We start from the raw sequence: 26462 nt of genomic DNA on the forward strand, positions 1-26462 counted from the left end.
CCATGCTAAGCTGGACATCAGAGACTTTCTTAGAAGTAGATTTTCATAGCATGGAGGACAAATGAAAGTTGATGGGCAAAGAGATGAGGGTGGGAGGCCTTAAGGTAAAGGGTTTAAAACAGAAGCTCAAGTTTCTATTTTTTCACTGGACTAAACCGAGGCTGTCATAGAGAAATTTGGAAACACTGGTGAAACACCCAAACTAGCCACGTGGACAATCATTCACAACAATTTTTCTTGATAGAAATATCTTGGGGCGCCTGGGTGGCGCAGTCGGTTGAGCGTCCGACTTCAGCCAGGTCACGATCTCGCGGTCCATGAGTTCGAGCCCCGTGTCAGGCTCTGGGCTGATGGCTCAGAGCCTGGAGCCTGTTTCCGATTCTGTGTCTCCCTCTCTCTCTGCCCCTCCCCTGTTCATACTCTGTCTCTCTCTGTCCCAAAAATAAATAAACATTGAAAAAAAATTTAAAAAAAAAAAGAAATATCTTGTGTGTCCCTTGAAAAGGCTTATATTGATTTCACCAAATACATATCTCAAAGTTATGACTGAAAGTTGAGAAAAGTGTATGCTTGGACTTTGCATTTATCGTTGCTCGCAAATACATTTGTGGTGCTTACACTGTGACTATAGTGCTATGGTAAGAACTTGGCAAATATTAACTCATTTATCTTCATAATAGCAGTAGGTATTATTCATAATAGCCATTTCTGGGGGGAAAGCAGAGAGGTTAAATAGCTTGTCCAGCGTCACACAGTAAGTGGATACAAGGCCATTTAGACTTTTACCACTGTGTTTAAAACTGTGTTTAAGGAAAGGACTAAGTTGTCAAGAATGAACTAAAAGCAGAGGGGAGAAATGAGAAAATGAATGACAGCAGAAACTGAGGAGGAGCTAAGTTCAGAAATTTCTGGTGATGAGGCCTAGAAATAATAAGATGCTTGTTGGGATGTTAATTAAGATAGCACCTGAATCCACTGAGAAATGAGTTTGTTTAAAGTTCGGAAAGACTGGTTGAATGAAGAGTAATACTACTACTACTACTACTAATAATAAAGTAGAAAGGAAAATAATAATGTGACTTAAGTGAGGAGAAGGAATCTTTCCCTCTATTAGGAGAAGTGGGGCATTGTGAGGGAGTATAGAGATCTTTCTAGCAGGTGTCTAGGCATTTTTACCATGATGAACGTGGACAAAAATGCTGACCATTGGGGGCGCCTGGGTGGCTCAATTGGTCACGTGTCCAACTTCAGCTCAGGTCATGGTCTCACAGTTTGTGGGTTTGAGCCCTGCCACAGGCAATGTGCTGACAGCTCAGAGCCTGGAGCCTGCTTCTGATTCTGTGTCTCCCTCTCTTCCCTCCCCTGCTCGCACTCTGTCTCTCTGTCTCTCAAAAATAAATAAAATGTTAACAAATACATATTAAAACAATGGTGACCATTGTACTGGTTTCAATGATCCCTTAAACCAAGCTTCAGTTTCCAAGAAGGCTATACATTTACAGCATCCCTACTGTATGCTAGACATGTTACTAAGTGTATTTCCAGTTACACATTTTTTTAAGCTTATTTATTTTGAGAGTGGGGTGGGGCAAACAGGGAAAGAGAGAATCCCAAGCAGACCCTGTGCTGTCAGCACAGAGCCCAATGTGGGGCTTGAACCTATGAACTACCAGTCACACATTTTATCTGGAGTAACAGTTCCTGTGAGGTATGGGTTCCTTATGGCTGCCATAACAATTCACCACAAACTTGGTGGCTTAAAACACATTACTTCTCTTACTGTTCTCAAAGTCAGAGGTCCAAAACCATTTTCGCTAGGCTGAAATCAGGAGTTGGCAAGGCTGTGCTCCCTCTAGAAGCTCCACGCCCTTACCTTTTCCAGCTTCTGGTGGCTGTTACCATTCCTTGCCTTTTGACCACATTAATCTAATTCCTGTTTCATCAACACATTCTCTTTAATTGTAGTAAAATCTCCTTCTGCCTTTCTCTTAGGACACTTGGGGTTATTTTAGGGCCCATCAGATAATCTGAAATAATATCTCCATTTTAAGATACTTAACAATCCCATCTATAAGATCCCTTTTGCTCTTTAAGGTGACATCCTCGGGTTCTGGGGATTAGGACATGGACATTTTACGGCAAGGGTATTATTTTTCTGAGATGCAGGAAAAAAGTTTAGAGAAGTAATTTGTCCCAAGGTCTTATGTTTCAGAGTGGCAATTTAAATTCTGGCATGCTCGGGCACCTGGGTGGCTCAGTCGGTTAAGCCACTGACTTTGGCTCAGGTCATGATCTTGCTGTTAGCGGGTTTGAGCCCCATGTCGAGCTCTTTGCTGACAGCTCAGAGCCTGGAGTCTGCTTTGGATTTGTGTCTCCCTTGTCTCCCTCTTTCTCTGCCCCTCCCCCACTCATAGTCTCTCTCTCTCTCTCTCTCTCTCTCTCTCTCTCTCAAAAATAAACATATAAATAAATAAATAAATAAATAAATAAATAAATAAATAAAATCTGGCATGCTGACTTAAGAGTCACTCTGCATTGATAAAAGGCTAGGTACAGTCTCCTTCTTCTCACTTTGTTCTCCTGGTGTATTTATGAACATTTCCCAGAATAAAAGAGCTCAGAAAACTGCTATTCAGGCTTCCTAAGAGAAAGCATTTACTGTTTGGTTTGCACTTGGTAATGGAGGGTTTTTTATTTATTTTTTAATGTTTGTTTATTTTTGAGACAGAGAGAGAGAGACGGAGCATGAACAGGGGAGAGTCAGAGAGAGAGGGAGACACAGAATCTGAGGCAGGCTCCAGGCTCTGAGCTGTCAGCACAGAGCCTGATGCGGGGTTTGAACTCACGGATGGTGAGATCATGACCTGAGCCAAAGTCGGACGCCCAACCGACTGAGCCACCCAGGCACCCCATGACAATGGAGCTTTTTTTATTGAATATGCCACCAAGTAGTGTTATCACTACTTAATATGTACTCAAATAACAAAACAACAATAATACCATAGATGCAAAACAAAAAGTCTGAAGCCATCCTAGAGGACAGAGAAAGAGCTAGTACCAAATGCCAGATGCCCAACCTGAATGCATCCTATCCAGTCCTGATTAAGCACCTGTTCAAAGGGATTGTGACTGATCACCTAGCACTTGAGACTTTATACCCCAACTTCAAGATGGAAATTAGCTGAGGGATCACAGATGCTTGTACTCATCACTAGCCCATAATTGGCTATCCCCATCCTTTGTGGGAGAGAACTTGGCACTTAGAAAACCCTTCTCTGCTTGAGAAAGAGCAGAGCAGCCTTTGCTCCTCCGGCCGTGACCTACTGTGCTTTGCAAAGGTGATTTGGCAAGTGCAGCTGCAAACTGGTCTCCAATATCACACACCTATGGAAAATTCCAGTCAGGTTTTAGACCCAGTCACAGTACATTTTTCTGAGGATCAGTAATGATTTGCTGAGGATCAGTAATGCTCTCCGTATGCTGGCTGACAAGGGCATAATCTCTGTGCTTACTATACTCCATTTGTCAGCTGCACTCTGACACAGTTGTCCGCAGGATTCCTTAGGAACATTTGAGGTATTTTGGCATGATTTCAGGACCTGCTCCTGCCTGTAGCCTCTCATTTCTTAATCAACATTTTCCCACTGAGACTATGAATAAATCAACCTCTGTAGGTTATCAGAGGCTTTCTTTCCTCTCTGCTGCATTTGAATCTCTATGCCCTATAAGGTCCCCATACCTGGGCATCTATTTCCCATCATCCTTATTTTCAGGAGTCAGGGCTATAAGGGTAATTGGCAAGTTCATTAGCTTTTTCATTTCTTCCCCTCTTGATTGTTTAAGAGTGATTTGCTAGAGACCATGGGTTTCGATGTTTCGCAAGGCTCAGTGGTGCAGAGACAATAGTGGAATTCTGCCCTGGGGAGAAACAGCCATTCTGTTAATTGTTCTTTTCTTATAGAACAGAAAATAAATTCATCTAACACACAGTTACTTGATGTTTCTCTAAGTGCATTGCACAAGACCTTGATGAGACTGGAAATACTCTGCATTTTCTGTTGGAAAGTTCTTTGCATTCCATAAAACGAAGTCTGTACCATAAGAAATTGAGTTTAACCTCTCAGCTATTGATTGATCCATGAAGTTTGACTCCTTGAGATTTCCCCATCTTTATACTGTTGTGGAGGAAGGAATGGCTGGCCAAATTCTTAGGATATTATATTTCCTAATTAGCCACTTGTCTTTTAACTCTGTTTAGATTATCTTTGGCCATGTAGAATTTTTTTTAGCTTTTACAAAGTCAAATCTGCGGTCTTTTTCTTTATGGTCTCTCACTTTTGTGTTCTGCTTAGGTAAAGACTTCATCGTAACAAGAATAGTACTCCTCATCCTACCTTACATTCTTGTACGTATTTTCTTACAATAAACTACCATCAAATGCATGCTATACAGGCAGTCCTTGCTCTGCACAGGACACCTATGCATGAATTTCAGCTACCATGATTTAGTTAAAGAATCCCAGTCCTGGAACAACACCATATATTAACAGTTAGAAAGTTTGCAAAAGTACAAACTTCACAGCCAGTCCTTCAGAACTCAAATCACTATGCAGATCACAGATGTGTGTCATGATCAGTGGTCACTTCTGTCTCGATCTGTCAGTGCTGGGTCACCATGCATGGCATTCAGTTCACACAGAGACAGCAAAACGTATCATTGGGCTGCTTCCTTGTTGTCCTAGTGAATGCCCATATCACCGTTCACAAAACTGGATAATCACAAGCAGGGGCGAGGGGCAACAAGGAAAGTAAATTACATCAGCCAAAAGGTTCACATTCAAGGAACTCTCAGCTATATTTCCCCACAATGAAAGCACAAAGGGTAAAATGTCAGAAGCTGATAACAAACTCAGAAAGGAGTGTGAAAATTTGCAAAAGCAATTAAGAGATTCCTGCTCTTTATGGTAAGCTATGCAACAAGAGGAGGGCAATCACTGTGCAGACTAGTCTGGAGAAGTCTTTTCTCCTTTAAAATAGACTTTATTTTTTAGAGCAGTTTTAGGTTCACAGAAAAATTGAGCAGAAGGTAGGGAGTTCATGTATACCTTCCACCCCTGCATAGACACAGACTCCCTATGATCAACTTCTCACACCGGAGTGGCATATTTGTTACAATCGATGAACCTACATTGAAACATTATGACTCAAAGATGACAGACAGCCACCTTAGGGTTCGTTCTTAGCGTCCAGTATTCTATGGGTTTGGACAAATATATAATGACATATATCTACCTCTGTAGTAACATATAGAGTAGTTTCACTGCCCTAAAAATTCCCTTTTCTCTGCATATTCGTTCCTTCCTTGACCCTAATCCTTGGAATGCTACTGATCTTTTATCATCTCTGTATTTTTTGCCTATTCCAGTGTGTCATAGGGTTGGAATCATACATGGCGTCTTTCAGATGGGCCTCTTTCACCTAGCAATATGCACTTAAGTTTCTTTCGTGTTTTTTCATGGCTTGATAGCTCATTTTATTTTAACACTGAACAGTATTCCGGTGTCTGAATGTACCACAGATATTCATCCATTCACCCACTGTGCTGGCAATTAAAACTGCTATATACATCCTGAGGCAGGTTTTTATGAGGACTTAACTTTTCAACTCCTTTGGGTAAAGACCAAGGAGAGCAAATTGCTAGGTCGTATGGCAAGGGTGTGTTGAGTTTTTTGTTTTCTTTTCAATTTTCTTGTTTGAGTATAGTTGACACACAATGTTACGTTGGCTTCAAGTATACAACATACTGGTTCAACAGCTCTACAGGTTATGCTGTGTTCACCATAAGTGTGGCTACCATTTGTCACCATGCAACAGTATTACAATATCATTGACTATATTCCCTATTCTGTGCCTTTCATTTCCTTAACTTGATGCATCTCATAACTAGAAGCCTGTATGTCCTACTCCCCGTCGCCCATTTTGTCCATCTACCCACCATCTTTTCCTCTGGCAACCACCAGTTGTTCTCTGTATTTATGGATCTGATTCTGTTTTCTGTTTGTTTATTCATTTTATTTAATAGCATGTTATTATTATTATTATTATTTTAATGTTTATGTATTTTTGAGAGAGAGACAGAGAGAGACAGAGCATGAGCAGGGGAGGGGCAGAGAAAGAGGGAGACACAGAATCCAAAGCAGGCTCCAGGCTATGGCTGACAGCTCATAGCCTCATGCAGGGCTTGAACTCACAAACTGTGAGATCATGACCTGAGCTGAAGTCGGATACTTAACCGACTGAGCCACCTAGGTGCCCCATGTTTAGTTTTTATATAAAACTACCAAACTATTTTCCAAAGTGGCTGTACCATTTTGCACTCACTCACAAACTCACACTCAGAGTTTGTGTTGCTCCACATACTTGTTGGTAGCCATCATTTGGTGTTGTCTGTGTTCTGGAGTCTGGCCTTTCTCACAGGTGTGGAAGGTGTGGAGCAAACTTGCTATAATCATTTGTTGGTTTCAGCAGTTTTCTGATATTTTTCTCATTTTTTTTTTTACGTGGATGGTCATGCCATCTGCAAAAACAAAGAATTTTATTTTCTCCTTTTCAATCTAGATACATTTTTATTTCCTTTTCTTATCTCATTGCATTAGCTAGAATTTCCAGTATAATGTTGAAAGGGAGTGTTGAGAGGAAACCTCCTTGCCTTGTTCCTAATCTTGGTAGAAAAGATTTTAGTTTCTCACCATTCAATATGATGTTAAGGTAATGCTGGCCTCATAGAATGAGTTAGGAAGTATTCCCTCTGCTTTTATTCTCTGATAGATATTGTGGAGAATTGGTGTAATTTCTCCCTTAAATGGTAATCAGTGAACACATCTGGGCCTCATGTTTTCTTTTTTTTTTTTTTGAAAGTTATTAGTTGTTGATTCAATTTTAAAAATAAATATAGGTTTATTTAGATTGTCTATTTCTCATTGTGTGAGTTTTCAGATTGTGTTATTCAAGGAATTAGTCTGTTTCATCTAGGTTCTCAATTGTGCGGGCACAGAGTTGCTCATAGTGTTCCTTTATTATCCTTTTAAGGTTCATGGGATATGTATTGATATTTTTCCCTCCATTTCTTTCTTTTTTTTAATGCTCCTTTATTTTTCAGAGAGAGACAGAGCACGAGCAGGAGAGGAGCAGAGAGAGAGGGAGACACAGAAGCTAAAGTAGGTTCCAAGCTCTAAGCGGTCAGCACAGAGCTGGACATGGAGCTTGAACTCACAAACTGTGAGATCATGACCAGATCTGAAGTTGGAAACTTCACCAGCTGAGCCACCCAGGCGCCCTTCCATTCCTCCATTTCTGATACTAATGATGTGTCTTCTCTCTCATTAACCTGGAGGTTTTTTAATTTTATTTATCTTTTCAAAGAATCAGATTTTGGTTTTATCAATTTGTCAATATCCTCTTTTCAGTTTCTTTTCTTTTTGCTCTAATCTTTACTGGTTCTTTTCTTCTGCTTACTTTGAATTGTATTTGATCTTGTTTTCCTAGTTTCCTAGGGTAGAAGCTTAGGTGATTGATTTTGAGATCTTTCTTATTTTCTAATCATGCATTCAATGCTATAAATTTCCCCCATACACTGTTTTTGCTGCATTTCACAAGTCTTGATGTGTTCTCATTTTCATGTCGTTCAAAATATTTAAAACTTTCCCTTGAGGTTTTTTTGTTTTGTTTTGGTTTGGTTTTTTTTGGCCCGTGTATTATTTAGAAGTTTGTTGTTTAATCTCTAAGTATTTGGGGATTTTCTAGCTATCTGTTGGTCTTGATTCCTAGTTTAGTTTCAGTGTGGTCTAGGAACAGATATTATTGTGGTAGGGTCCCCTCCCTAAGGAATGTGGAAGAAAAAGAAAAAAAAACCTCAAGATAAAGGAAGGCAACCTGGCTATATGTATACATGACATCCCTCATGACTCTGTGACATGAAACCACCTAGTCAGACCTCGTTTGTGCATTACCATATATGGGAGACAAAGAAGTAGAAAAAAATGTATAAAAAAAATATGCCACTTGGCCTTTAGGACTCAGTTCTTTGGGTATGAACCCAACTGAGCCAGTGTCAGCATGAATAAAGTTGCTTCCTGAAAAGAAAAACCTCGGTGTCCCTTTCTGTGTGAGAATCCTGCTACACACTACGATTTCTGTTGTTTTAAATTTGTCATGGTGTGCTTTAGGGCCCAGAATGTGGCCTGCCTTGGTGTATTTTCCACATGAGCTTGAGACATGTGTGTTCTTCTATTGTTAAATGAAGTAATCTGTAGATGTTACATCCATTTGGTTGATGGTGTTATTGAATTCAGCTATGTTCTTACTGATTTTCTGCCTGCTGGACCTGTCCATTTATGATGAATGGATGAGGAAATCTCCAGTTATAATAGTAGATTCATCTCTTTCACCCAAAGAAAGAGATGTTTGTTTTGATTAGTTTTAGCATGGTATATATTTTTTTAATTTTTTTTTAACGTTTATTTATTTTTGAGACAGAGAGAGACAGAGCATGAACAGGGGAGGAGCAGAGAGAGAGGGAGACACAGAATCTGAAACAGGCTCCAGGCTCTGAGCTGTCAGCACAGAGCCCGACGCGGGGCTTGAACTCACGGACTGTGAGATCATGACCTGAGCCGAAGTCGGATGCCTAACCGACCAAGCCACCCAGGCGCCTCAGCATGGTATATTTTTATCCATCCATTTACTTTTAATCTATATGTGTCTTTATATGTAAAGTAGACTTCTTATGGCTGGATCTTGTTTTTTGATCCCCTCTGACAATCTCCCTCTTTTAATTGGTATATTTAGACCATGGGCATTTAAAGTGATTATTGATGGGGCACCTGGGTGACTCACATGGTTAAAGGACCAACTTGGGCTCAGGTCATGATCTCATGCTTTGTGGCTTTGAGCCCCGTGTTGGGCTCTGTGCTGCAGCTCAGAGTCTGGAGCCTGCTTTGGATTCTGTTTCCCTCTCTCTCTGCCCCTCCCCCGTTCATGCTCTGTGTCTCTCTGTCCCAAAAATAAATAAATGTTGAAAAAAAAATTAAAAAAAAAATAAAAACATAATTTAAGATGCTTATTAATATAGCTGGATTAATGTCTACCGTATTTCTTACTGTTTTGTATTTGTTGCCCTTGTTCTCTATACCTATTTTTGTCTGTCACTCTTTTTCTGCCATTAGTGGTGTTATTAAGCATTTTATATGATTCCAGACCTAATGCACTGGATGAAATTAACTGCAGAAAATAAGCCTTTAGTGATGTGATGTTATAGTGTGGGAGAGAAGATTTCTAGAGTCCTACAATTAGATTTCAGTCTAGTAGTGAGCCTGTGCCCCTCAGCTATGAGATTCCCAAGTGTCTCTCTGTTTTACCCCCACCTGTTGGCATGGATAGAATGGCTAAATAGGGCTGGAGTTAGGTACTTCCCTTTCTCCAGGTCAGGTAGACTTTGACAAAACCCCAAGAAGTTAGGCCTCTGGCAAAAGAGCTGGTCTTGAGGAGAGACCTTAAGAATGATGGAATGCTCTGGTGTATTTCAAAATTGTGCCTTTTCCCCTCCCCCTGCCAGAACCCCTAAGGGGATTTTTCTCTGATCTTCAAAATGACAATCTGGTAGAGCTCCAAGACAGAAACACACAAAAGTATGGGAGCTTCCCTGGAGTTTTTAACTCATAGCCTTTTTTTTTTTTTTTTTTTTTTACAGTGAGCCTCTAGCAATTCACCAATTACAGTTCAGGGTTTCCTACCTCTCTACTGGTTTCTATATAGATTTGGTCTGGGAGTTTCTACTCCATTAAGTTGTCATTCTCCATATCTGCCTATTTGCTTCTCCAATTTTGTGGACAGTGATTGGCCCTGTGATCTCACTCTTATAATGAATCTAAGAAGAACTGTTGATTTTTTAGTTTGTTCAGCTTTTTACCTATTAGGATGGAGTTGACTTCTAAGCTCCTTACATGCTGGACTGGAAACTGGAAGTATCATGAGGTTTTTACAATGAAATAAACTATGTTAATTCCAAGTATGTATAATGTTTTAATTACAGTATATTCACTAAAAAAAAGGTTTACTATTTTTTAACTTTATCTGTACCTTTATAACCAACAGGAAGAGAGTTTCTGGGTTTTTTTTTTTAAGTTTTTTACTGTGTTATTTATTTTTGAGAGAGAGAGAGAGAGAGAGAGAGAGAGAGAGAGAGATTGAGGATAAGTAGTGGAGGAGCAGAGAGAAAGGGAAACAGAATCCAAAGCAGACTCCAGGCTCAGAGCTATAAGCACAGAGCCTGATGCCAGGCTTGAACCCAGGAACTGAGAGATCATGACCTGAGCTGAAGTCAGACACTTAACCGACTGGGCCACCCAGGCACCCCAGGAAGAGAATTTCTCATGTTTTGTCAGAAAATGTTTAAGGTAATGGAACAATCATATTTTTCTCATTGATCATTAAGATCACTTCAAACAGATGCACTTACATGATCATTTCAGCGGTTCCACAAATAAGGACAGCCTATACTTTATTTCTCCTATATTTTATTTCCCATGTATACATGGGTTCCTCTGCTGATTCAATGCTATATTGATGTATTGTTGCAGCTTGTTAGATTTTTAAAACTACTGAAACTTTGGAGTATATTTTGATATTGGATACGGACATTACTTTCCTCATTCCAACTATTACTTTACTTTTACAAATCTGCTTTATGGTGATAAATCATACTTGGTCATAATGACATATTTTTTCAATATGTTGCTGGAATCCATTTGCTAATAGTAATTATGTTTTAAGGTCTATTTATTTATTTTGAGACAGAGAGAGAGAGAGAGTACACACAAGCAGGGGAAGGGCAGAGAAAGGGAGAGAGAGAATCCCATGCAGGTTCCACACTCCCTGAGCAGAGCCTGAAGTGGGGCTCAATCTCACAAACCATGAGATTGCAATCTGAGCTGAGATCAAGAGTCAGATGCCCAACCAGCTGAGCCACCCATGCACCCTAATATTAATTAGAACTTAAGAGCTTAAAAGAAATGTACTCTAGCAACCTCTGTTTGCTTTTTTTTTTGATATATTTTCCATGTCTGATGTCTGTATTAGGGGTCTCTAGCTTTTTAAAAGAATTGGAAAGCAACCAATGTTTCTCTAAGTTGTAGATATTTAATTATGATTTTTAATTTCATAAAACTATTTGTATTTTCTGCTCAACATGTAAGTCAATATTGACTACATATAATTTATTAACTACTCATCCACCTTGTCTAGATTTTCAAATGTGTTGGTACAGAGCTAACGTGGTATTCTTTTGTAATTAAAAAAACCCTCTGCTTTATGGCTAAGCACGTCTGTCATATTTTTCAAATATTGCTTACTTTAATGGTCTTTTTAAAGAACAAGATTTTGGTTTTATTTGTCAAGGTTACAGCTTTTCTTCCCTATTTTGGCTTTTCTGTTTATTAATTTTGTACTTTTACTCTTTGGATTTACCTTGTTGTTCTATATCCACTGTCCAATTCCTTCAGGAGCCTTCAACAACATAACCAACTCTGCCAGCTGTGTCATAGCCACTTCCTCATATGCCATTAAAACTTAATCTCATACACTGGGTGAAGCCTCGGCAGCCTTATTTTGCTTTCAAAATTGTTCTATGGCCTTAGACCCTTTTCCTGAATTAGCACTATCATCAGGGAAAATTCTAGTGGGCCTTCATGCTGCTTATAAGGCTTCCTTTTCTTCTAGTTTCATAATAAGAGAAAAAAATATTTCTTTTTTTGGTGTTGATCAAAAACTTAGCAAGACTCCTTTGCAGTCTATTCAAACCCAGAAAAATAAGCAAGTCTTCATACACAGGCTTACTGAAATGTCATAATTTAAACTATATAACCTTGAACAATGGTCCTTTCAAACATTCCATAGTCCTTCTTTCTAGGTATCCAGAGTTTTTCATTCCTACAACATCTTTTATGCATGGTCAGTTTGTGTCATAAAGTCTTCCTCCCATTTCTGGCTATACAGTCGACCCTTGAAAATCATAGGTTTGAACTGCACAGGTCTACTTATATGTGGATATTTTATAGTACAACATTATAAGTGTATTTTCTCTTTCTTACTATTTTCTTAACATTTTCTTTTCTCTAGCCTACTTTATTGTAAGAATACTGTATATAATACATATAAACCTAAAAAATATGTGTTAATTGTTATGTTATCAGTAAGGCTTCCAGTCAACAGTAGGCTAGTAACAGTTAAGTTTTGGGGGAGTCAAAAGTTACATGCAGATTTTTGACTGCACAAGGCATTGGTGTCCCCTAACTGCTATATTGTTTAAGGGTCACCTGCATATTCAAAGGAAACATAATCATTATTTGAAGAGTTATCTGTACTCCCACGTTCATTGCAACATTATTCACAATAGCCAAGGTATGAAAACAACCTAGGTGTCCAGGGATAGATGAAAAGATAAAGAAAAGACAATATATAGATATGTAATGGAATAATATTCAACCTGAGAAGAGCAGGAAATCCTATCATTTTCAACAACATGGATGCAACTGGAGGGTGTTATGTTAAGTGAAATAAGCCAGATAAAGAAAGACAAATGCTACGTGGTATCATTATATATGGACTCCAAAACATTAAATAAAGTCTTTCTTGCCCAGACATTTTTCTTTAACAATTTCAAGTACCCTATATCACGTGTCACATCATTTTCTTATTGTTTGCACAAGGTTACAATCCCAGGGAGCTTAACGTATTTACTAGTATATCTAGATTACAGTTTACCATTTTTTTTCTTTGTAATTTATTCCTTCCACTTCTGGCACCAGAACCTCATTTTTCCTTTGGTGAAATCCCTGTGATTCAAGTAGGTTGCATGTCCTTTTCCTACCCCTATAACTTGGACCTGATAAGTCAAAGTATTTCATACATACTCCATATGTCTTATATGCTTAGCTCTCCATTTTATATAATTTTTCCTCCAAATTTTAGTCTGGTTATTTTTTTAATTGAGCTTATTAATCCTTTCTTATGTTTGACTAATGTAATATTAAATCAATCAACTGAGTACTTAATTTCAGCTGTTCCTTTTTTAATTCTAGAATTTTCCTTTGGTTGCTTTTCAAAGATAATTTTGCTAAAATTGTATATGTTGTCCGTGAATTTTCTTGAATACAGGAATCATAGTTTTTAAGTAATACCTTCATGGGATGCCTGAAGCTAACTGAGCCAGTTGACCATCCAATTTCAGCTCAGGTTATGATCTCACAGTTCATGAGCTTGAGCCCCACATCGGGCTCTGTGCTGACAGCTCAGAGCCTGGAGCCTGCTTTGGATTCTGTATCTCCCTCTGTCTCTTTCCCTCCTCTGCTCACACTTGTCTCTCTTTCTCTCAAAAAATAAATAAATATTAAAAAGTTTTTTGAAAATAATAACTTCATTGAGATACAATTTACTTTCCATACAATTTAAAATGTACAATTTAAATTGTGTTGTGTATCTATTGCCACAGTCAATTTTACCACATTTTTATTCCCTTCTTCCTCCAAAATAAAATGAAACCTATTAGTAGTCACTCACTCCCCATTTTCCCCAATTCTAGAAAACCACTAATATACTGTCTGTCTCTACAGATTTACCTCTTCTGTACATTCCATACAGATGGAATCATACAATATGTAGATTTTTGTAACTAGCTTCTTTTATAGCATGTTTTCAAGGTTCATTCACATTGTAGCATATATCAGCACTTCATTTCTTTTTATGGCTGAATAATATTCCATAGTATGAATATATCATATCTTATTTATCCATTCATCAGTTAATGGACATTTGCATTATTTCCACTTTTTGGCTATTAGGAATACTCCTGCTATGGCTATATTTGGGTGCAAAGTTTTGTGTGCAAGTCTAGAAAAATTTTTAAATTAATAGGCTTTTTTTTTTTTTACTTATTTTTGGTTTACAGAAAAATTAAGCAGACAGTACAGAGGCCTCACAAAACCCCTCACCTCTCTGCCTAGTTTAACCTTTATTAACATCTTACATTAGTATAAAACATTTGTTACAGTTAATGAATCAGTATTAATACATTATTGTTAACTAAAGTCCATAGTTTACTTTAGAGTTCACTTGTTTTGTACATTACACAGTTTCAGACAAATGTGTAATGACACGTATCCACCCTTACAGTAGATTTACTGCTCTAGAGGACCCCCTCTGCTCCACTTATTGATCTCTTTCTCCCTCCCCCAACCTTTGGCAACCACTGATCTTTTTACTATCTCTATAGTTTTACCTTTCTTGAACTTCATATTGTTGGAATCATGCAAGATGTAGCCTTTGAAGATGGCAATTTTCACTTAGCAATATGCACCGAAGCTTCTTCCATCTCTTTTCATGGCTTGATAGCTTTTCTTTTTATTGCTGAATACTATTCCTTTGTATGGATATACCACTGTTTATCCATTCACCTACTTAAAAAAAAAAAAACAGCTTGGTTGATTCCAAGCTTTGGTAATTATGAAAAAAAGCTGCTATAAATATCCATATGCGTATTTTTATATGGACATTACTTTTCAACTTCTTTGGGTAAATTCCAAGAAGCACAATTACTAGATCATATGGTGAAATCATTTAGTTTGGTAAAAAACAAAAAACAAAACAAAACAAAACAAAAAAAACCCAAAACTGCTAAACATCTTGCAAAGCAGCAGTAACATTTTGTATTCCCACCAGCCATGAACGTGAATACCTGTTGTTCTGCACCTTCACCAAGTCCTGCCACCACATGTTCTGCCAATACCACTTTTCTCAGGCAAGTGTGCCTAAAGACCAGCACAGGCATGTCCCTTCCCCAGAAGACCAGTAGAAACCCACATACATAACCACAACTCCAGGCCAGAGAGTTCTGCAAGGCTTCAGTTCTAGTGGAAGTAGCATCTGGTCTCATGTAACAAGCAGACAAGAGCACACCTAGTAAAACCTTGCCACACTGGCCAAGGACCAAACACTGTCCACTGCAGGCAAGACCTTCTAAAGACAACTGGCCCAAAACATAGCAGTAGAGCTCATGCGGCACACATAAGAGACACTCCCTGAAGCACTAGGCCCTGGACGCTTTATGACCTCTTCTTCATAAAACCATTACTCCCAGGAGCAGGAAATAAAACAAGCTTTTCTGAAACACAGAATAAGATAGCGACTTGGACAAAATGCCAGGACAAAATGTCAGGAATTCATCCCAAAAGAAAGAACAAGATAAGGTCATGGCCAGAGATCTAACCAAAACAGGTATAACTAATATTCCTGATGGAGAATTTAAAGCAACAATCATAAGGATACTTGCTGGGCTTGAGAAAAGCAGGGAAGACTTCAGGGAGGCCCTTATTGCAGAAATAAAAGAGTTAAAGAACAATCAGAAATGAAAAATGCAATAACTGAGATTCAAAACTAACTGAATGTAATGCCCACAAGGATGGGAGAAGCAAAGGAATGAATAAGAAATATAGAAGATAAAATAATGGAAAATAATGAAGCTGAAAAAAAGAGAGAGAGAAGAATTATGGATCACAAGTGATCTCCATCACATTTGACTCCATCTAACGTAATAATATTTGTATCATAGAAGTCCCAGAAGAAGAAGAGAGAAAAGGGAGCAGAAAATTTCTTAGAGGAAATCATAGCTGAAAACTTCTGTGATCTGGGGAAGGAAACAGATATCAGATCCAGGAGGCACAGAGCAATTCCATCAAAATCAACAAAAGCAGGCAACACAAAGAAATATTATAATTAAATTTGCAAAATATAACAATAAAGAAAAAATTCTAAAAGTAGCAAGACAAAAGAAGTCCTTAACTTACAAAGGGAGGCTCATGAGGCTAGCTTCAGATCTCTCAACAGAAACTTGACAAGCCACAAGGGAGTGGCATAATATATTCAATATGCTAAGGGAGAAATATGCAGTTAAGAATACTCTATCCAGAAAGGCTATAATTCAGAATAGAAGGAGAGATAAAGAATTTCCCAGGCAAACAAAAACTAAAGGAGTTTGTGACCACTAAAGCAACTCTGCAAGAAATATTAAAGGGGACTCTCTGAGTGGAGAGGAAAGACCAAAAGTGACAAAACTAGAAAGGAACAAAGAAAATCTCCAGAAACAATGATAAAGCAAATAATAAAGTGGCACTGAATACATATCTATCAATAATTACTCTGAATGTAAATGGACTGAATGCTCCAATCAAAAGACATAGGGTATCAGAAGGGATGAATAAATAAGACCCATCTATATGCTGCTGATAACAGACTCATTTTAGACCTAAAGACACCTGCAAATTCAAAGTGAGAGGATAGAGAACAATCTATCATGCTAATGAACATCAAAAGAAAGCCAGGGTAGCAAAACTTGTATCAGTCAAACTAGATTTTAAACCAAAGGGTGTAATAAGAGATAAAGAAGAGCACTGTATCATAATAAAGGGGTCTATCCACCAAGAATATCTAACAATTCTAAGTAAATATTTATGTCCAACATGGGAACACTCAAATATATAAAAACAAATAATAACAAACATAAAGGAATTCATTGTTAATAATAAAATAATAAAACGGAACTATAACTCCCCACTTGTATCAATGGACAGATCATCTAAGCAGAAAATCAACAAGGAAACAATGGCTTTGAATGACACACCAGACCAGATGGACTTAACAGATACATTAGAAATATTTCATTCTAAAGCAGCAGTATACACACCCTTTTCAGGGGCACACAAGTCATTCTCCAGAATAGATGACATACTACATCACAAATCAGGCCTCAACAAGTACACAAAGATTGAGATTATACCATGCATATTTTCTGATCACAATGCTATGAAACTTGAAGTCAACTAAAGAAAATTTGGAAACACCACAAATACATGGAGGTTAAACAACATACTACTAAATAATGAATGGGTCAACCAGAAAATCAAAGAAATTTAAAAATACATGGAAACAAATGAAAATGAAAACATGACAGTCCAAAACCTTTGGGATGCAGCAAAAGTAGTCATAAAAGGGAAGTATATAACAATAGAGGCCTACCTCAAGAAGCAAGAAAAATCTCAAATAAACAACCTGAACACCTAACCTTACACTTGAAGGAACTAGAAAAAGAACAACAAATGAAGCCTCGTGCCAACAGAATAAAGGAAATAATAAAGATTAGAGCAGAAATAAATGATACAGAAACTAAAATAATAATAATAATAATAATAATAATAATAATAGAACAGATCAATGAAACCGGGAGCTGCTTCTTAGAAAAAAATAGTAACATTTATAGACTCATCACCAGACTTATCAAAAAGAAAAGAGAAAGGACCCAAATAAATAAAATCACAAATGGGAGAGGGGAAATAACAATTAACACCACAGAAATAGAAACAATTATTAGATAATATCATGAAAAAGTATATGCCAGCAAAATGACAGACTGGATAAAATGGCTAAATTTCTAGAAACATATAAACTACAAAAACCGAAACAGGAAGAAATAGAAAACTTGAACATACTGATACCCAGCAAAGAGATTGAATCAGTTATCCAAAATCTCCCAAGAAACAAAAGTTCAAGGTCATATGGCTTCATGGGTGAATTCTACCAAACATTTAAAGAAGAGTTAATATATATTCTTTTTAAACTTTTCCAAAAAATAAAAGAAAGAAAACTTCCAAATTCATTCTACAAGGCCAGTATCACTCTGTTAACAAAACCAGACAAAGCACTAAAAAAGAGAACTACAGGCCAATATACTTGATGAACATGGATAAAAAAAAAAAATTCTCAATAAAATACTCACAAATTGAATCCAACAATCCATTGAAAGAGTCATTCACCATGATCAAGTGGGATATATTCTTGGTCTGCAAGAGTGGTTCAATATTTACAAGTCAATCAATGTGATATATCACATTAATAAAAGAAAGGATAAGAACTATATGATCCTTTCAACAGATGCAGAAAAAGCACTTGACAGGGGCGCCTGGGTGGCGCAGTCGGTTAAGCGTCCGACTTCAGCCAGGTCACGATCTCGCGGTCCGGGAGTTCGAGCCCCGCGTCGGGCTCTGGGCTGATGGCTCGGAGCCTGGAGCCTGTTTCCGATTCTGTGTCTCCCTCTCTCTCTGCCCCTCCCCCGTTCATGCTCCGTCTCTCTCTGTCCCAAAAATAAAAATAAACGTTGAAAAAAAAATTTTTTTTTAAAAAAAGAAAAAGCACTTGACAAAGTACAACACCTATCCATGATTAAAAAAAAAAAAAAACTTAACAAAATAAGGAATAAGGTTAGAGGAGAAAAAAACTTAATAAAGGCCATAAGTGAAAAACCCACAGATAATATTATTAATGGAGAAAAAACTGAAAGCATTTCCCTAATGGTCAGGAATGTGACAAGAGGTCCACTCTTACCACTGTTATTTAACATAATACTGGAAATCCTAGCCACAGCAATCAGACAACAAAAAGAAATAAAAGTCATCCAACTGGCAAAGAAAAATTTAAACTTTCACTATTTTCAGATGACACAATACTCTATATGGAAGGCCCAAAAGAATCCACCAAAAATTGCTAGAACAGATACACGAATTCAGTAAAGTTGTAGAATACAAAATCAATGTACAGAATCTGTTGCATTTCTATAGACCAATAATGAAGCAGCAGAAAGAGAAATCAAGGAATCAGCCCCATTTACAATTACACCAAAACCCATAAGATACTTAGAAATATATCTAACCAAAGATGTAAAAGACCTATACTCTGAAAACTATATGACACTGATAGAAGAAATTGAAGATGACACAAAGAAATGGAAAAATATTTCATGCCCATGGTTTGGAAGAACAAACATTGTTAAAATGTCTATATTACCCAAAGCTATCTATACATTTAATGCAATCCCTATCAAAATACTACCACCATTTTTCACAGAGCTAGAGCAAACAATCCTAAAATTTGTATGGAACCACAAAAGACTAGCCAAAGCAATCTTGAAAAAGAAAAGCAAATCTGGAGGCATCACAATCCCAGACTTCAAGCTATATTACAAAACTGTAGTGACCAAGATAGTATGGTACTGGCACAAAAACAGACACATAGATCAATGGAACAGAATAGAAAACCCAGAAATGAACCCACAACTATACGGTCAGTTAATCTTTTACAAAGCAGCAAAGACTATCCAATGGAGAAAAGACAGTCTTCTCAACAAATGGTGTTGGGAAAACTACACAGCAACATGGAAAAGAATGAAACTGGATGACTTTCTTACACCATAGAGAAAATAAATTCGAACAGATTGAAGACATGAAAAGGTGCTCAACATCATTTATCATCAGGGAAATACAAATAAAAACTTCAGTGAGATAACACCTGACACCAGTCAGAATGGCTAAAACACAGGAAACAACAGGTGTTGGTGAGGATATGGAGAAAGGGGAATCCTCTTACACTGTTGGTGGGAATGCAAACTGGTGTAGCCACTCTGGAGAACAGTATGGAGGTTCCTCAGAAAGTTAAAAATAAAACTACCCTGGGGCGCCTGAGTGGCTCCGTGGGTTGGTCGTCTGACTTTGGCTCAGGTCATGATCCCACAGCTCCTGAGTTGGAGCCCTGCATCGGGGTCTGTGCGGACAGCTTGGAGCCTGGAGCCTGCTTCCAGTTCTGTGTCTCCCTCTCTCTCTGCCCCTCCCCTGTTCATGCTCTGTCTCTCAATAATAAATAAACATTAAAAAAATTAAAAAAAATAGAACTACCCTACCATCCAGCAATTGCACTACCAGATATTTACCCAAAGGATACAAAGTTACTAACACGAAGGGATACATATACCCCAGTGTTTATAGCAGTAGCATTATCAGCAATAGCCAAATTACAGAAAGAGCCCAATTGTCCATCAACTGATGAATGGATAAAGAATGTGTAGTATTTATGTGTGTGTGTGTGTGTGTGTGTGTGTGTGTATATATATATATATATATATATATATATATATAATGGAATATTACTCAGCCATAAAAATGAAATCTTACATTTGCAATGTAAGTATTATGTCAAGCAAAATAAGTCAGTTCAGAGAAAGACAAATACCATATGATTTCACTCATATATGAAGTTTAAGAAAATAAAAGAACATAGCAGGGGGGAAAAAAGAGAAGCAAACTGAGAAACAGAATCTTAACTACAGAGAACAAACTGATAGTTACTGGAAGGGAGGTGGATGGAGGGATGGGTTAAATAGGTGATGTGTATTAAGGAGGCCACTTGTAATGAGCACAGGGTGTTGTATGGAAGTGATGAATCACTACATTCTACACCTGAAACCAATACTATACTGTTTGTTAACTAACTGGAATTTAAATAAAAACTTAAAAAATATCAAATATATCCCATATATCCAATATCTCATCCTGCTGTGTCTGTTGTTATTTTCCTTAGTTTTTGATCATTTATTTTTTTTTTCCTGTAAGGCAAGTTATTTTATTTTATTTTTTGAATACCAGGCTTAATTTTATTTATTTGTTTATTTGTTCATTTATTTATTATTTTTTTAATGTTTATTTATTTTTGAGACACAGAGAGAGACAGAGCATGACCATGGGAGAGGCAGAGAGAGAGAGAGAGAGACAGACAGACAGAATCTGAAGCAGGCTCCAGGCTCTGAGCTGTCAGCACAGAGCCCAATGTGGGGCTCAAACCCAGGAACCTTGAGATCATGACCTGAGTGGAAGTTGGACACTCAACCGACTGAGCCACCCAGGCACCCCAGTTTGACCTCATTTAAAGCTAGTCTTCTGTCTTTGTGAAGGCTGATCTAGTTACAGTATGGCCCTTGGGATTACCACTTTTTTTAAAGTCTGATATCCCCCTGTTCCAAGTACCTTTTACTTGTTGAGCTTACCTGAGATATGCTCTGCTTGTCAGTTTCTTAGATGTTGCTTTTTGCTGGAACTCTCGTCACTTGGCTTCTGTGCTTACTGTCTTTCGAAGTCCTTGGCTTCTCAGGCCTAGGAATGAATTATTTTTGAAAAAATTCAAAAGTTTTGAATCAGCAAATGCCCCAGGAGAAAAGCTGTGCCAAATTTCAAGCTTGTGCCTATGTTTTCCCTTCTGTTCAGAATTTGGCCCATATATCTTTGCTTTTTCCTAACATTCTGGTGCCTACAAACAGATGTTCTCTTTCTCTATCCAGTTTTTCTAAAATTTCTCAGCCCTCACTAGATCTTATTTTTATTATTGAACTATCAACTCAATTTTTCAAATGTGTGAGTTTTATGTTTAAAGTTATTTTTTATTTTCTCTGTTAATTAAATTTCTATAGGGACCGGTTTACCTGATTGTTCAATCTAATTCCTGTGTTATCAGTGGCATCTAGGTAAGATGTCATCACGGAGGCTAAGTACATTGGGGAAAATTACAGATGAGTGATTTGTTCTTTTTTTATTTTTCTTCTCTTTATTTACTCTGGCAACCTAAGTTGGCTTTTGTAAAATGTACTAGAAACAATGTAGTAATAATAGAATTCATATCTACAAAACTTGTGCACCCTTAAGATTGAAAGTCAGGCACATTGCTCCCCCTCCAAATTTATAAAGAATAGTTTGCCAATGGAAAATATCCCATCACTATGTTCAACTCGATTTATATTCTGAAATCTTTTCATCTCAAGTGTGGGCACTAATTCTTTTACACGACACTTTTTTATTGTTGTTATTAGCAAAAAAAAATTGAGTTGTAGAAGGGGAGAAAGTGCAACAAACCAAATACCAAGATGTAATTCTAATTTTGCAGATGTGCACACCTTGGAGGTTACAACGAAAGTTTTATATGCAGAACCGAGTGAAGCAAAAATTGTAAGGATTAGGAAAGGGGAAAGCTCCAGGATAAACTGGCCCTCTGACATCTGTAGAAACTTTAATAGGGTTACCTACTTTCAGAAAACCTTCCACAAAAACATAGAAACTTAGTATGGAAAAAATCACGTACTTTATTCCTTTCCATATACAATCTTTAAAAGGAAACAGGTTTAGAAATGGTAGATTACCTACCCTGAAAATATTTTATGGCAGAACTGGGACCAGACTTCAGTAATCTGCCTGCCAATCCCTTAAATTTAGTAGTTTTTTTTTTTTTTAAATAATGCATTAATTACTAAACATTTTGTAAGACATTTTGCAAATTTTGATTAGGCAAAAAATCCACAAGAGTGTTATCCCATGAGTACTCCAATCTAACCTGTTCATCATGCACTTTGGCCTTTCTAAAACGACCTTTGCTGTTTCTTTTCTATTTTTCTTTTTTTTTCTTTTTTAATATGAAACTTATTGTTAAAATGGTTTCCATGCAACACCCAGTGCTCATCCCAACAGGTGCCCTCCTGAATACCCATCACCTTTGCTGTCTCTATAACACAGCCTTGCTTGAGATATTGCTTACCGCTTCCCTAGGTTCATAATCTTTCACTTCAGATACATTTTCTTCCTTTATATTAAAATTTTTTAAATGTTTTATGTATTTTTGACAGAGGATCAGAGCGTGAGTGGGGGAGGGGCAGGGAGAGGGAGACACAGAATCGAAAGCAGACTTCAGGCTCTGAGCTGTCAGCACAGAGCCCTGACATGGGACTTGAACCCTCGAACCATGCGATCATGATCTGAGCTGAGGTCAGCCACTTAATAGACTGAGCCACCCAGGTGCCCCCAGATACATCCTCTTCTTGAACCAATCCCCATCTCTCCAGGCTCAAATTGTGCAGGCAGAGAGACATAATTAGAAGTGACACTATTCAAAAGCACTTTTATCTCTGGCAAGAAGTAATGTGTATATGCCAACTTCACTTTATATTCTAGCAAACTGCAAAGAATACCAAAATAATTTGCAAAGCACCGTATAGATGAAAGAGATGGGATATAATAATAAATAGTGGGGGTGAGGGGAGTGAATAGGGTAGGGAACTTTCACTTCTAGCCAAGACAAAATACCAGAGACCTGATTAACCTTTCCCATCAGAAACACACAAACAATAAAAGGAAATAAAACATATGAAACAAACGGTTTTGAGATCCTGGATATCAGGCAATGAAGGAAAGTGATCCTTTAAAATGAGAAACAAAAAAGGTGAGCCCTAAAATTTCCCCAGCCCACTGACTTGAGAAAGAGTCCAGGTTGTAATGCATGAGGGCAAACCCAGGTTGCACCCAGGAAATTCCTTGAGTTGAAAAGTTGGTGTTGAGGGGCGCCTGGGTGGCTCAGTTGGTTGAACAGCCGACCTCGGCTCAGGTCATGATCTCGCAGTCCGTGAGTTCGAGCCCCGCGTCGGGCTCTGTGCTGACAGCTCAGAGCTTGGAGCCTGCTTTGGATTCTGTGTCTCCCTCTCTCTCTGACCCTCCCCCATTCATGCTCTGTCTCTCTCTGTCTCAAAAATAAATAAACGTTAAAAAAAAAATTAAAAAAAAAAAGAAAACTTGGTGTTGAGAGTCTGGAGGAAGATCGCTAGAGGTCCCAGCAAAGAGTAGCAGAAAAAAGAGAGGTGCACAGAAAGAGAACTCTTTAATAAGAACCAGCCAAACACTGCATTCCCTAGTCTCTTTTTTTCAGCTTCTTTGGCCAATGAGATATAAGGAAATGCTATATGTAGAACTTAACAGATAAAGAAGACCTTTTCCTACTGACTAGAAATTTAGTGTGATAGTTCATTAGAGCAATCTTCTTGGACAATGAAGCCAATGTGCAAAACCACAAACATCTAAACCTTTGTGTCTTTAACCCATAGTGATAATCTGCAGAGACATCCACCATCCTATTTGGGGTTGGGCTGTTTGTCCACACAGGTTCCCAAGGTCACATAAGTCAATTTCACATACATCATCTGTTCATATCTGAGAGCTCTCTTTCTTGCTACTCACCTTCCTTACCTGCACATTGGGCACATTGGAGAGAGAGTATTCTGTTGCTTCTACAACATAACGTTAAGGTATGGGAAACTCAGTGGAAAGGTAGAAGACCTTTACACAACAGAACATTTGTATTCTTGTAGCATGCTGTCTCTGTAAGATCTACCTGAGAATTGAGACATAAACCTACTTGGGGATTTTCTACCCTTCCCTCAACCTTTCTAGTAAACAACCCATGCAGGGTGGCACAGCGATCTTACCTAGGGGACCCTCTACTGTTGATTTCTTTTCTGTCTCTCGTTTTTCTTAGTGGGCAGCAAGAATGTTTTGCTCTTACGAAAGTGTTATCCAAAAATACTTTGTCTATGCCTGGAGCCATTTCTGTTTCAACAAGGATCCAGGTTTTTGAAAATCAGAAGTCAGGAGGAGACAATCCATTTGACCCTGATTTCTATTGTTAAATCCTTTCCTTGATTCACTGAGCAGAGAAAAAAATGGCTAAGATAAAAAAAGAAAGTTGGAAATTTCAGGAGAAATGAATCAGGGAAGATATGAAAATATTATCTTCCCACACTAGATTTCATGATCCTCAAGCTTTTCCCCTGGTTTTTGAACTCTTGGGTGCTCTGATCTGGAGAAGGGATGATTAACAATTTTGGCAGCTTTCTCATTTTATTTTATCTTCTTAGAAAATTTTCTCTTTTGTTTTCTAATAAATAAAAATAGTTTATAATGAGTGCTTAGCTTCCCTTACAGTGAAATGTTGCCCTTTCTGCTCTGGTGGTGCAGACTTTCAGACACACTAAAAAATGAGGCATGAAACAATCAAGTGGAACTCACTTAGAAAGGCAGGGAATGACAATGCTCAACGAAAGCCCATGCAGACGGGATGAAGAAACCACAGCAGCTACAAATGCACAGAAGATGAACATGGCATGGCCAAGACATTGAGGGAACTCTGGACCAGTCATCCAGGAATGGAAACTCTGAAAAGAGCTAAGGAAAAACAGGTTGCACAAATCAGTACTTTAAAAGAAAACATATTGGGGCGCCTGGGTGGCGCAGTCGGTTAAGCGTCCGACTTCAGCCAGGTCACGATCTCACGGTCCGTGAGTTCGAGCCCCGCGTCGGGCTCTGGGCTGATGGCTCAGAGCCTGGAGCCTGTTTCACATTCTGTGTCTCCCTCTCTCTCTGCCCCTCCCCCGTTCATGCTCTGTCTCTCTCTGTCCCAAAAATAAATAAACGTTGAAAAAAAAAATTTAAAAAAAAAAAAAAGAAAAGAAAACATATGAAAGCAAAGTAACTCATTCCTTTATTCTTCTCTCTCTTCTCAATTACATTTGGTTTTTACAGAAAAAAGGAACCAAGCAAGCTTTCACCAGCAGCCACCCTCTCCCCACCCTACCATCCCACAGTCGCCCTCGCCAACAAAAAGATCATGTGATTTGCTGAGCAATTCTAAAGTCATAGCAGGGTAATATTTTGAAATGTTACTTGACATGTCTTTGTCCAAGTTTTGTTGTGCTCATTGACTGCCCTACTGTCAATGGTTGGGCCATTCTGGCAGCTTGTGTTATGCCTTGCCCTCAGGGTAGGCAGGAATAAGCAGCCACATTCTTTGGTGGGTTATTGAAAACTTACTGAAAAGGCAATTTATTGAAAATAAAAACCTTTGTGATTTCTAACACTTGTGAATTTTGAGAGAGCAAGTCATTGTGGGTTTAAGAGGTTTAAGCAAGGGTTTGTGGATTTAACACAGCTTTTATTTAAAAACAGAACAAAACCAAAACAGAGTATGGAAGATACGGGTTGATGAAATGAGAGCTGTTTTCACACCATACAGCAAAGAGAGATAGAAACATTTCCTGGACTAGAGCAATGATCTTGAAGAGGACTAGAAACTAGGGCTAGAAAAATTAAGCGTCTGGCTTGGGTCTCTGTTTATGCCTATATTTAGTACCTGCCAACTAACCGTCTCTTGGAAAAGAAGGTCTCCCAACATGAATGATGATCATAATAGATTACAAACGATGACACACGCTCTGTTATGATAAAAGCTTTTTGAACAATAATCAGAGATAGAAAAAGTATTTAAATGTAAGGATGTATAAATAGTGATAACATCTATACAAAATAATACCAGGTCAGGGGCGCCTGGGTGGCGCAGTCGGTTAAGCGTCCGACTTCAGCCAGGTCACGATCTCGCGGTCCGTGAGTTCAAGCCCCGCGTCAGGCTCTGGGCTGATGGCTCGGAGCCTGGAGCCTGTTTCCGATTCTGTGTCTCCCTCTCTCTCTGCCCCTCCCCCGTTCATGCTCTGTCTCTCTCTGTCCCAAAAATAAATAAAAACGTTGAGAAAAAAAAAAATTCAAAATAATACCAGGTCAGAAGCACTTCTAGAATAGTGATGTGAGGAGCTCTGTAGATCCTCTCCCCAGTAAACTAAAATAACATGAAAAGCTAAAAACACCTTTTAAATCCTCCAAAGCCATTCAGTAA

Source organism: Herpailurus yagouaroundi, unplaced genomic scaffold (genome assembly GCF_014898765.1).
Source record: "Herpailurus yagouaroundi ecotype Mexico unplaced genomic scaffold, PumYag 212, whole genome shotgun sequence".
In the NCBI taxonomy this organism is placed as follows: domain Eukaryota; kingdom Metazoa; phylum Chordata; class Mammalia; order Carnivora; family Felidae; genus Herpailurus; species Herpailurus yagouaroundi.